General features: G+C 39.1%; 1 pseudogene; it reads left to right on the forward strand.

Moving 5' to 3' along the window:
- The window catches only part of LOC130217539 (multifunctional procollagen lysine hydroxylase and glycosyltransferase LH3-like), a 30,463-nt pseudogene that overhangs the window by 15,659 nt on the left and 3,373 nt on the right, over nt 1-11,431 (forward strand).

Here is an 11,431-nt window from a genome sequence, read left to right on the forward strand (position 1 = left end):
TGATGAATAAACAGTTCACCCAGTACTGCTGTGTTATTTGACTGTTTGTAAACTAAAGACTGAATCTCTTTCTTGATTTATTTATTTTTTTTTTGCGTTTTCAGATTTGAATGCAGCGATTGGAAGGAATAATAAACATATGCAAATCAGCATCATTTATAATTTAAGTTGTGTGGGTGTTGAGATCCTGATCTTTTAATGATTATTGTGCAGCTTACAACTGAGTGCATTAATGCAGGCTAAACAAGCAGTGACAGAAAACACCTTTAATAACCTAAGAACCCAACCACATCCCTTAATAACCCACCACAACTTTTTCTGTCATCTTTATATTTTACAGGAAAGCCTAAATGCATTCATAAGTGTGATTTGAATGACGATCATTACAAATTTAGTTAAGTAAAAAAAAAAAGTATTAATCCACAAGTCATGTGTGTTCCAAACCGTGGGTTGTCACGAATCAACCTGTTACAAACATACACCCTTACTAGAACTTCATCTATATTAAACTGCTTTGACACCAGTCTAATTGTAAAAAGCTCAAGATGTAGAAATAAGATGAATGGAATTGTAAATGTTATTGTGGGGTGCTGATCAAAGTCTGTCTGTGCTGATGTTGACAGGAGTGTGATCGCACCCATGCTGTCGCCGACACGGGAAAACTCTGGTCAAACTTCTGGGGCGCATTGAGTCCGGGAGGGTTTCTACTCTCGCGCAGAGGACTACATCGACAATCGTCCAGAGCAAGAGAGTGTGAGTAGTGGGCAGTGCCGGTATAAGACTCTGACCGTATGATAACTAGTGCAAAGCAAGGCTTCATGAATCACTAAAACAGTCGAAGCTTTGAAACGTTTCGAAACTCGTCTCTACAGTGACACCTATTGGTCATTTTTATGTATTGCTCTGGAATAGCTTTAGTAAAGAAACAGTTAAGCAAATTGAGGTATTAAACCCCACGTTGTAGAGTTAAGGTTTCAAGTGATTTAGTGGAGTGATGAGTTCCTGACTAGCATGCAGAGATAATGGGTTTGAATCGCAGTTATAGATGTTATATAGATATAGATAGCTACATAAAACAGTGTTTTTTCCCTGACCGTCAGTCAGAGGCAGATTCGCTAGGTTTCGAAACGCTTCTGAAATGACCGAATCAGTTTAGTCACGTGACCTGGTGTTTCGAAACACTTTAGTCACGTGACCTGAGTGTTGAGTCATGTGATTGGGTTTTTCGGATCATGCTTCGGTACAGTGTTTAATAATAATAATAACAATAATCTATTTCGTCTGCACCAATAGCCTAGTGGTTAAGTGCGCTGACATATAGCACCATGGTGCTCACGGCGACCCGAGTTCGATTCCTGGCTTGATGTCCTTTGCCGACCCTTCCTCTCTCTCTGCTCCCAATACTTTCCTGTCTGTAACCTCTACTACCCTATTCAAATTAAAGGTGAAAAAACCCTAAAAAAAAAACCAAAACACTTTCGCTTCGGGATCTCGACACAGTGTTGAAATGTCAGTTTCACGTCAGCCATCCCTAATGATAACCTTGGATAAAAATATCATGGTATTGTCGGTACAATAGCCTAGTGGTTAGCACGCTGACATATGGTGCAGTAGCACGTCATGGCGTCCCAAGTTCGAATCACCGCTCGAGGACATTTCCTAACCCTACCTCCCCCCCCCCCTCTCCCACTTCGTTTCCGGTTTCATTTCTGTCCTACCTAATAAAGGCCAAAAATAAATCTTTTAAAAAAATAAAATAAAATAATATATCATGGTATTGTGATTACTGCTTTAAAATGTGTTCCTTTTTACATGTCTGGGTAAAAAAACAACAGCTTTTCCCCTCGTTAAACACAACATATTTTCAAGAGTTCACACTTAGCTGATTATTGATTTATAAAGCTTGTTTTGCATGCTGTCCCGGGAGAGAGCTCTGAGCTCATAAGATCCTCGAGCCCGGGGCTCCCTCCCGTTTGCAAGGCGAGAGGGGAGTTTGAGCTCAGGTAGATCTGGAGAACTCAGGTAGATCTGGAGTAGCTAATGAACAGAGAGTGATTGGTCTTAAGAGATAACTACTTACTAGGAGCATGTTTATGGTGCTGTTTTGGATCAATCAATTAACTTAAGTTGCATTTTCTGGACAATCAGAACAAACCAGGGAACACGGGAGAAACCCATGTGAACATGGGCAGAACGTGTAAACTCCACACAGAAACGTCGGCTGGCTTGGTAAGGACAAGAACCAGTGACGTTCTTGCTGTGAGGCAACAGTGCTAACCACTGAGCCACCAAGCCACCCATCTAGGAAAGGAGGAGGAGTAGGGGTGGAAGGGGGGATTCTTCAAAACGAAGATGGCTGTGATATGGACCTGAGGGTATTTATAGTGGTTTAGGAATCGTCTGATTGGTAAATCATGAATTGAATAATGCGGGAGCAGCCGCAAGCAATCATAAACCCGTGATCTTTTCCAAATTAGATAATAAATAAACTTCTTTTATTTTAAGAAACATTTATAATATTTTGGAGCAGTAAACATGTCAGGGTAAATGCTAAAATAAATCATTGACTTCCTCTGTCTTCATTATTTTAAATAACACTGATTTCTGTACAACTTGAATAGGCAAATCATGCATGTCAAGCACTAGGCTATTAATACCTGTAATTCTCAGAATGGAAAAGGCTTGTTGAATATATCAAATCATTCAAACTGCATCTGTTGTGTTTAGCCTAGCGAGTTTGTAGACTAAGCTCAGATTTAATTCAAGAGAGAATAGCAATGCGTTTTAATAATTAATCTCAGAATCAGTGCAGGGTTGATTTACTGCCCTGTTCTGCATGGAATCTGGGTAAGATCATACATGCAAGCGCTTCACTGTATAGTGTGTGCTGATCAGTATAGTGAGTGTGTTGTGGTGTGTGTTTTCAGGGGTTTGTGGAACGTTCCCTACATCACTCAGGTGTATCTGATCCGTGGAGAGACTCTGCGCTCGCGTCTGGCTGCCGTTTCACTCTACCAGCAGGAGGGAATGGATCCAGACATGTCCTTCTGCAAGAGCGTCCGCGAGCAGGTCATTCATTCGTTTTTCCTCAGCTCAGTCCCTTTATTCATCAGGGGTCACCACAGTGAAATGAACCGCCAACTATTCCAGCAAATGTTTTACACAGCGGATGACCTTCCGGCTGCAACCTCGTATTGGGAAACACCCATTCACACTCATTCTCACACACACACACTCACTACACTATGGCCAATTTAGTTAATCAATTCCCCTATAGCGCTTGTGTTTGGACTGTGGGGGAAACCGGAGCACCCAGAGGAAACCCACGCCAACATGGGGAGAACATGCAAACTCCACAGAGAAACGCCAACTGGTCCAGCCGGGACTCGAACCAGCGACCTTCTTACTGCGAGGCCACAGCACTGCCTGCAATAGACTTCATTGCATTCAACTCAATTTGCCACTGCTGCACTATATTCTGAATGTAAACAGTGGACATTTTTTTTTATTCCACCAGAAATTACAGTAACTAATAATTACAGGATGCAATAAAAACAAGCTGTATATAAAGAGCAAATCATATAAATGTTACACAGAGAGGACATGATGCGTATTTTTATTTATTTATTTTTTTACAAAGCATCAATTACTGCACATTTAATCGATCATTTTTTTGTCATCAAATAATTAAATGATAATTTTCAGCCCTATTTCACACACAATAAAGTCTTTTATTCTATTTTTCCAATGAAAAAGCTCATAGCAACACTGCACTGTTTCTTTAGTGAATCTTTTTCTGAATGAATCATTTGAGTTGATGATTCATTGGTTCATTCATAAATGCAGTCACTTGCTTTGCTTTTAAATAAATCAGCAGTTCTGAATGAATCATTTGAGTTGATGATTCAGTGGTTCATTCGTAAATGCAGTCACTTGCTTTGCTTTTAAATAAATCCGCAGTTCTGAATGAATCATTTGAGTTGATGATTCAGTGGTTCATTCGTAAATGCAGTCACTTGCTTTGCTTTTAAATAATCCGCAGTTCTGAATGAATCATTTGAGTTGATGATTCAGTGGTTCATTCGTAAATGCAGTCACTTGCTTTGCTTTTAAATAAATCCGCAGTTCTGAATGAATCATTTGAGTTGTTGATTCAGTGGTTCATTCGTAAATGCAGTCACTTGCTTTGCTTTTAAATAAATCTGCAGTTGTGAATGAATCATTTGAGTTGATGATTCAGTGGTTCATTCGTAAATGCAGTCACTTGCTTTGCTTTTAAATAAATCCGCAGTTGTGAATGAATCATTTGAGTTGATGATTCAGTGGTTCATTCGTAAAATGCAGTCACTTGCTTTGCTTTTAAATAAATCCGCAGTTCTGAATGAATCATTTGAGTTGATGATTCAGTGGTTCATTCGTAAATGCAGTCACTTGCTTTGCTTTTAAATAAATCCGCAGTTCTGAATGAATCATTTGAGTTGATGATTCAGTGGTTCATTCGTAAATGCAGTCACTGTGCTTTGCTTTTAAATAAATCCGCAGTTCTGAATGAATCATTTGAGTTGATGATTCAGTGGTTCATTCGTAAATGCAGTCACTTGCTTTGCTTTTAAATAAATCGGCAGTTCTGAATGAATCATTTGAGTTGATTCAGTGGTTCATTCGTAAATGCAGTCACTTGCTTTGCTTTTAAATAAATCCGCAGTTCTGAATGAATCATTTGAGTTGATGATTCAGTGGTTCATTCGTAAATGCAGTCACTTGCTTTGCTTTTAAATAAATCCGCAGTTCTGAATGAATCATTTGAGTTGATTCAGTGGTTCATTCGTAAATGCAGTCACTTGCTTGCTTTTTAAATAAATCCGCAGTTGTGAATGAATCATTTGAGTTGATGATTCAGTGGTTCATTCGTAAATGCAGTCACTTGCTTTGCTTTTAAATAATCCGCAGTTCTGAATGAATCATTTGAGTTGATGATTCAGTGGTTCATTCGTAAATGCAGTCACTTGCTTTGCTTTTAAATAAATCCGCAGTTCTGAATGAATCATTTGAGTTGATTCAGTGGTTCATTCGTAAATGCAGTCACTTGCTTTGCTTTTAAATAAATCCGCAGTTCTGAATGAATCATTTGAGTTGATTCAGTGGTTCATTCGTAAATGCAGTCACTTGCTTTGCTTTTAAATAAATCCACAGTTCTGAATGAATCATTTGAGTTGATTCAGTGGTTCATTCGTAAATGCAGTCACTTGCTTTGCTTTTAAATAAATCCGCAGTTGTGAATGAATCATTTGAGTGTAAAGAACAGGAGCATGCCTCATCCACTAGTGGTTTACTTTTAGCACATGTTTAATATCCATGACATGCCCAAATCAGCACAAAACACAATTCTTTACACTCTTGAGTAAATTCAGTGTGTGTGTGTGTGTGTGTGTGTGTGTGTGTGTGTGTGTGTGTTTCCTGCTGCAGGGCATCTTCATGTTCGTGTCTAATAGAGATGAGTTTGGTCGTTTGGTCTCGTCCGCAAACTACAACATCAGTCGTCTTCATCCAGACATGTGGCAGATATTCGACAACCCAGTGGTGAGACAATTACACACGAACACACATATAGACTTCACACACATGAGAACAAACTGACATTGTGTGTGTGTGCACCTTTTGTTTTTGTTGTGCGTGCGTGTGTGCGTGCTTTTTTGTTTCTATGTGTGTGGATTTGTGTCTACGTGTGTGTGTGTGTGTGTGTGCACCTTTTGTTTTTGTTGTGCGTGCGTGTGTGCGTGCTTTTTTGTTTCTGTGTGTGTGGATTTGTGTCTACGTGTGTGTTTGTGTGTGTTTTTTTTCTGTCTGCATTTGTTTCTGAGTATGTATTGGTTGGATGCGTGTGTATGTGTGCGTTTGTTTGCGTGTTTTTGTGCGCACTTGCATTTGTTTGTGTACGTGTGTGTGTGTGCGCATTTGTTTGTGTTTGTATTTGTGTGTCCATTTTGTTTGTGTGTGGGTGTATGTGTGCTTCTGTGCATGTGTGTTTATTTGTTCATGTGTGAATTTCTTGTGTGTGTCCATGTGTGTACGCTTGTGTATGCATGTGTGTGCATTTTTGTGTATGTGCTTGTATGTGTGTGTGTGTGTGTGTGTGTGTGTGTGTGTGTGTGTGTGTGTGTGTGTGTGCGCGCACACTCGTGCATTTGTTTGAATGTGTGTGTACTCTTACATTTGATTGTGTGTGTGATCTCAGGACTGGAGAGAGAAGTACATTCATGAGAATTACTCCAGGATATTTGAAGATGATGAGAGTGTTGTGGAGCAGGTGAGACTGAACATCTCAGCATTTCATAACCTGTGATTACAGGTTTCATACTGTTGTGCACACTCTTCCTCTGTTGTCTGTAGGATTGGGTACTGAAACTCGGTGCCATTATGGCAAGTATCTTTGTAACCGGTATGCACCGGTGGGGTGCCTAATTCCGGTGCCACTGGTGCTGCAACAAGAACGTAAAGCAGGTCGCAAACCAGAAGCGCCGCTCAGCGCCACGCTGCACCATGCATTTTAGAATTCTGAACATAGGTTTCTATCAGGGTACACACAGAGGAGCCGCAAGTCAGCGGCTGTCCACGGCGCCCAACCACAACTCAGGACACAGTTCATATTTCTGCCACACCACCTGAATAGATTCATTTGAAATAACATGCGAATGTGCGCGTCTGGTGTCTGATACCTTTAACTGTCATGTGCGTGCCGTGTCGTGGCTCTAAGCGGCGCATCCGGTGTGTGACGCCCTTAAGAAGCATCAAGGGGTGCATCAAAGGCACAAACATGTACGCGTTGTGTCACACCATCTCTAAACATTAAATTAGAAACAGCTTTGAGGGATACGGACAGCATCACCGATGTCAGGCGTTTGTTCTTGTAGCTTATAGAAGGCAAAGCGCGCAGTACGGCACATGCGGTGAGCGACTCCCTTCATCAACACGCATGATCACATTCGTCTAATTTGCTTAAACTAAGCATTCTACAGTATGGCTTCATTTTACGAGCAAGGATTCTGACACACCAACATGCAGCAGATGCTTTACAAAAGGGGGGAAACACGTCAAACTTAGGAAATGTGAGGGCTCATGGAATCAACTTAAAGGTGAGGAATGGACTGTCTTTGACAGCTTGACAAATCTGACATCATCTGGCACTTTCAGTCAGTATGTTTACATGGACACCAATACTCTGATGTTAATATGATTAAGACAATACTCTGATCAAGAGTGCCACGTAAACAGTGATTTTTGATTATCTTAAAGGACCACAGACACAAACTGCGGAGGAAACATTCATAGGCTGGTGACGCAGTGATGTTAATGCATCTACATGCTATAACATGTAACTGGGAATGATGAATGAAACATTAATAAAGCAGCTCATGTAAACAGCTGAATCATAATAGTGTCTTATTCAGATTAAGGCAAATCATTAGATCACTGATGTCCATGTAAAAGTAGACACAAGCCCCATACCCAAACCCAAAAAAGCTGTTCCCTGATTTTGATGACAGCCTTTCCACAGGTTAGTAGTAAGCTAATGTAATGTTAATAGCATAATGCTAATCTTGCATTCATGCTAACAAACAAATGATCAAAATAAATATATTAATGCAATTCTAATATATAAAATATGAATTTGTTTACTTTAAACTTATTATAAATGTAGATTTATAATGTTCAATTATAATGATTACATTTTTTTTTTTGGTCAAAAATTTTGTGGCTAAAAAGTATCGGGTCAGGCACCGTTTTGGCACCGGTACCGTTTTAAAAGTATCGATTTAGAACTGGTATCATAATAACCCCAAATGATACCCAACCCTAGTTGTCTGCCTGATCATTTAGACTTCATCAGGTAAACATGGTTCATCAGCTCATGCTTCATGTCTTTTTACTGTCAGATCGGACCTTTTTAATATATAATAATAATAATATTATTCATAATCAGGGCTTGACATGAACACCCGCCAATTGTGGGTAGATTTCAGCTGTGGCAGGTTAGCGCCACTCCCACTAGCCGCTTTGGCTGGTTGAAACTAATTTTAAATTGTAGGTCACCATGAAAGCAGGTGAAAACCAATGAGAGGATGATCATGCACACGGGGAGATGCAGGCTTTCTTCACTCACTGACGTGAGCTTTAGAATGGCGCGCATGGCTGGTGTGATGCACAAGAGCGCTTATAAAGTTTCCTCTCGTTTCCTTGCGCGATGCAACCGTGCCTGCAATTCGTGCGATCAGTTCTCTTTGATATAGACTGGACCAAAAGGGATGCTCGTGCCCTCACAGTCCTGCTGCTTCAAGAGCTCCAGATTTTTTTGTGTATGCAGCAGCGGTTGCCACTTTCACTTTCACCATTTCTTTTGACAGATTATTAATAGGCCTTAAGGTTACTGCGTGCACGCGATCATCCTTTCATTATTGCACACGGTCTCACCTGCTTTCTTTTTGCTTAGTTATTTTTATTATGGTTTAATTATTATCCTTTACATGAACATTGCTCTAATGTGAGATTAACTCTCCATTTATGTATAGTTAACTGGTGATCTGAGATCTTTAGCCAGGACAGACAGCTGTGTATAGTTTTAGATACATGAGAATTCATTCATTCATTCATTCACTTTTTGATTTAGTCCCTTTATTAATCTGGAGTTGCCACAGCGGAAGGAACCGCCAACTATTCCAGCATATGATTTACACAGCGGATGCCCTTCCAACTGCAACCCATCATGGGAAACATCCATACACACTCATTTACACACACACACACTCATACACTACGGCCAATTCAGTTCAATTCCCCTATAGCGCATGTGTTTGGACTGTGGAGGAAACTCACGCCAACATGGGGAGAACATGCAAACTCCACACAGAAATGCCAACTGACCAAGCTGAGGCTTGAACCTTCTGCTGTGAGACGACAGCGCTACCCACTGCCGCCACCGCGTCGCCTACATGAGAATGATTAATTTGAAATGTCATTTTTCTTAAAGAAAGGTTTTGTTGTATAAAAGTGCGCGCATACAGCTATATTTTGCTTGTTTTTTACTTTTTTTAATTAGTTAAAATTTGTAGCAAGGAAATAATTAGTTATTTGTTTATTTATTTTTGGTGTGGCCAGAGAAAAATGAGGTAAATCCTTAATATCATGAGAAAGTCATGAGAAATAAGAACGCCATGAAACCCACAACCCATTTGCTCATGCTCCACTGAGCATGCTCATACGCAACACACAATAAAGTGAATAGAATGAGGAGGCATGCGGACATAACACAACATCTAAATCAAGTCATTTTAGCATGCCATAGTCAAAGTAATGCATATTAAAAATATTTTCCCAACAACTAAATTGTGGCTAGTGAAAACGGCGAGTTGCTAGTTACTAGCCACAGTGACATTAACAAAAAAAGTTATTGTCAAGCCCTGATAATAATAATATAAATAAAGAATAACTATATTTATTCTGTTACCACTTTATTATTATAATTATTCAAGACACTCGATTATCAATATTAGTAAAGTGACATGCTCATTATAGTTATGGTTACACTGATTTATAATTATTATTAGCTGTTGCTTCTATTATTATTATTGCAGTTATCAATATTAATGTTAGTTATGGTTTCACTTATAGTGACTGTAATTAAACGATGTGTGTGTGCGTGTGCGTGCGTGCGTGCGTGCGTGTGTGCGTGTGTTTGTGTGTTTCAGCCATGTCCAGATGTGTACTGGTTTCCAGCCTTCTCTGATCGAATGTGTGATGAACTCGTTGAGACCATGGAGGAATTCGGCCAGTGGGTCTGGAGGAGGACACAAGTCCGTGTGTGTGTGTGTAGTTTGAATGTCTATGTTCAAATATTAGTGTGTTGTCTGTGTGTGAGTTAGGGTTGGGCGATGTCGATCAATTCGGCATCGTATGATGTCTAATGTGGAACACTGCGATGGACGATGGCATCGTTGTCATAGGCAGAGGTGAATTAATTATATATGAATAATTAATTAATATTGAATTAATTATTTGTAGCCTACTGTTTCAACTACCTGACCAAGGCATGGTCTTTGTTTTACCATAACCAATCATAAATAAATAAAGATAAGTCACACACAAACGACACCCTGTCAATTCACTTTGCTGCAGGACTCTGGCATGAATAGGCAGAGTGATCTGTGTCCTTATAAGGGCGTCAACACACTTGGCTGGTAAAAAAGGTGCAAAACCAACAGGAACCAACCAACAGTATCTGAGGTTTACACTAAAATGACTAAGTCAGGGTTCATACGGTCATGGAAAACCTGGAAAAGTCATTAAATTATGACAAGGCATTTTCCAGGCCTGGAAAAGTTTTGGAAAACAGAAAAACCCACAAAGTTTTGGAAAAGTCATGGAACAACAGATTCTGTATTAGGGTTGTGCCGATAGATGATAGTATCATTTATTGACGATAGGCGAAGATATTGCAGAGAGCTGAGACCTATGACGATTTTAAAGACGATATTTAGCTGGTTTCGCATTAATGTAGACCTGTTAACATGTTTTAATTGCGTTATTGAATGCAAATGAATAGTATTATTATTTTTAATCATCATCATTAATAATAAACGACCTACACATAATTTGCTAACATCAACATCACTTGACCGACACTTTCGGATAAAAATGAGTTATTTTTCGGATTGCTCTCTCTTCTTCCTCTTCCTCTCTCTTTCTCTCTCTCTCTCTGTCTCAGCAGCAGCAGTTAAAGCGCGAGCAGCACGTGAGGGCACAGCCACATCTCATAGCAAATTAGTTTACAAATAAAAATAATAGACTAAATAACAAAACTGGATTTAATTAACAAACAAGTTTTAACATTTTAAAAAATGAAACAACTGAAGAAGAAAAGGAGAGAACTCTGCTCAAATGAATTAAAACGTGTTGCAGTCTTTGGTCATTTGAGACTCCTTTATAACAGCACTCCCGCAAGATTCTCTCTTACTTTCACAAAAAAAGTTGTTCATCTTTTATACCCATAAATAATAGCCTATTTAGGTTTTAAGGTGGCCTATTTTTCAGTGCATGCATTGGCTGCTCCTTCAAACACACAGAATATACATGCTTGTCTAATTTGTGTTTAATTTGATGGAATGATAAACACGGCGGGCACATTATTCAGAAAATAACCTCTTTATTTCATTTAAAAGAGTGTTAGGCCTATATTTATTTCTATAGGCCTAACACTCTTTTTTTAAATGTATTATTATTTCTATAGGCCTAACACTCTATATATTTATGTATTTATTTATTTAGACTAACCTACGTTAAATTAAATTACAATCTGTATTTTACCATTCATTCTGGCATTAAAGAATTATTGAACAGATTATTAATAACTTATCAAAGACCATTTTACTGAGCTCAG

This window comes from Danio aesculapii, chromosome 23, assembly GCF_903798145.1.
Source record: "Danio aesculapii chromosome 23, fDanAes4.1, whole genome shotgun sequence".
NCBI classification, from domain to species: Eukaryota; Metazoa; Chordata; class Actinopteri; order Cypriniformes; family Danionidae; genus Danio; species Danio aesculapii.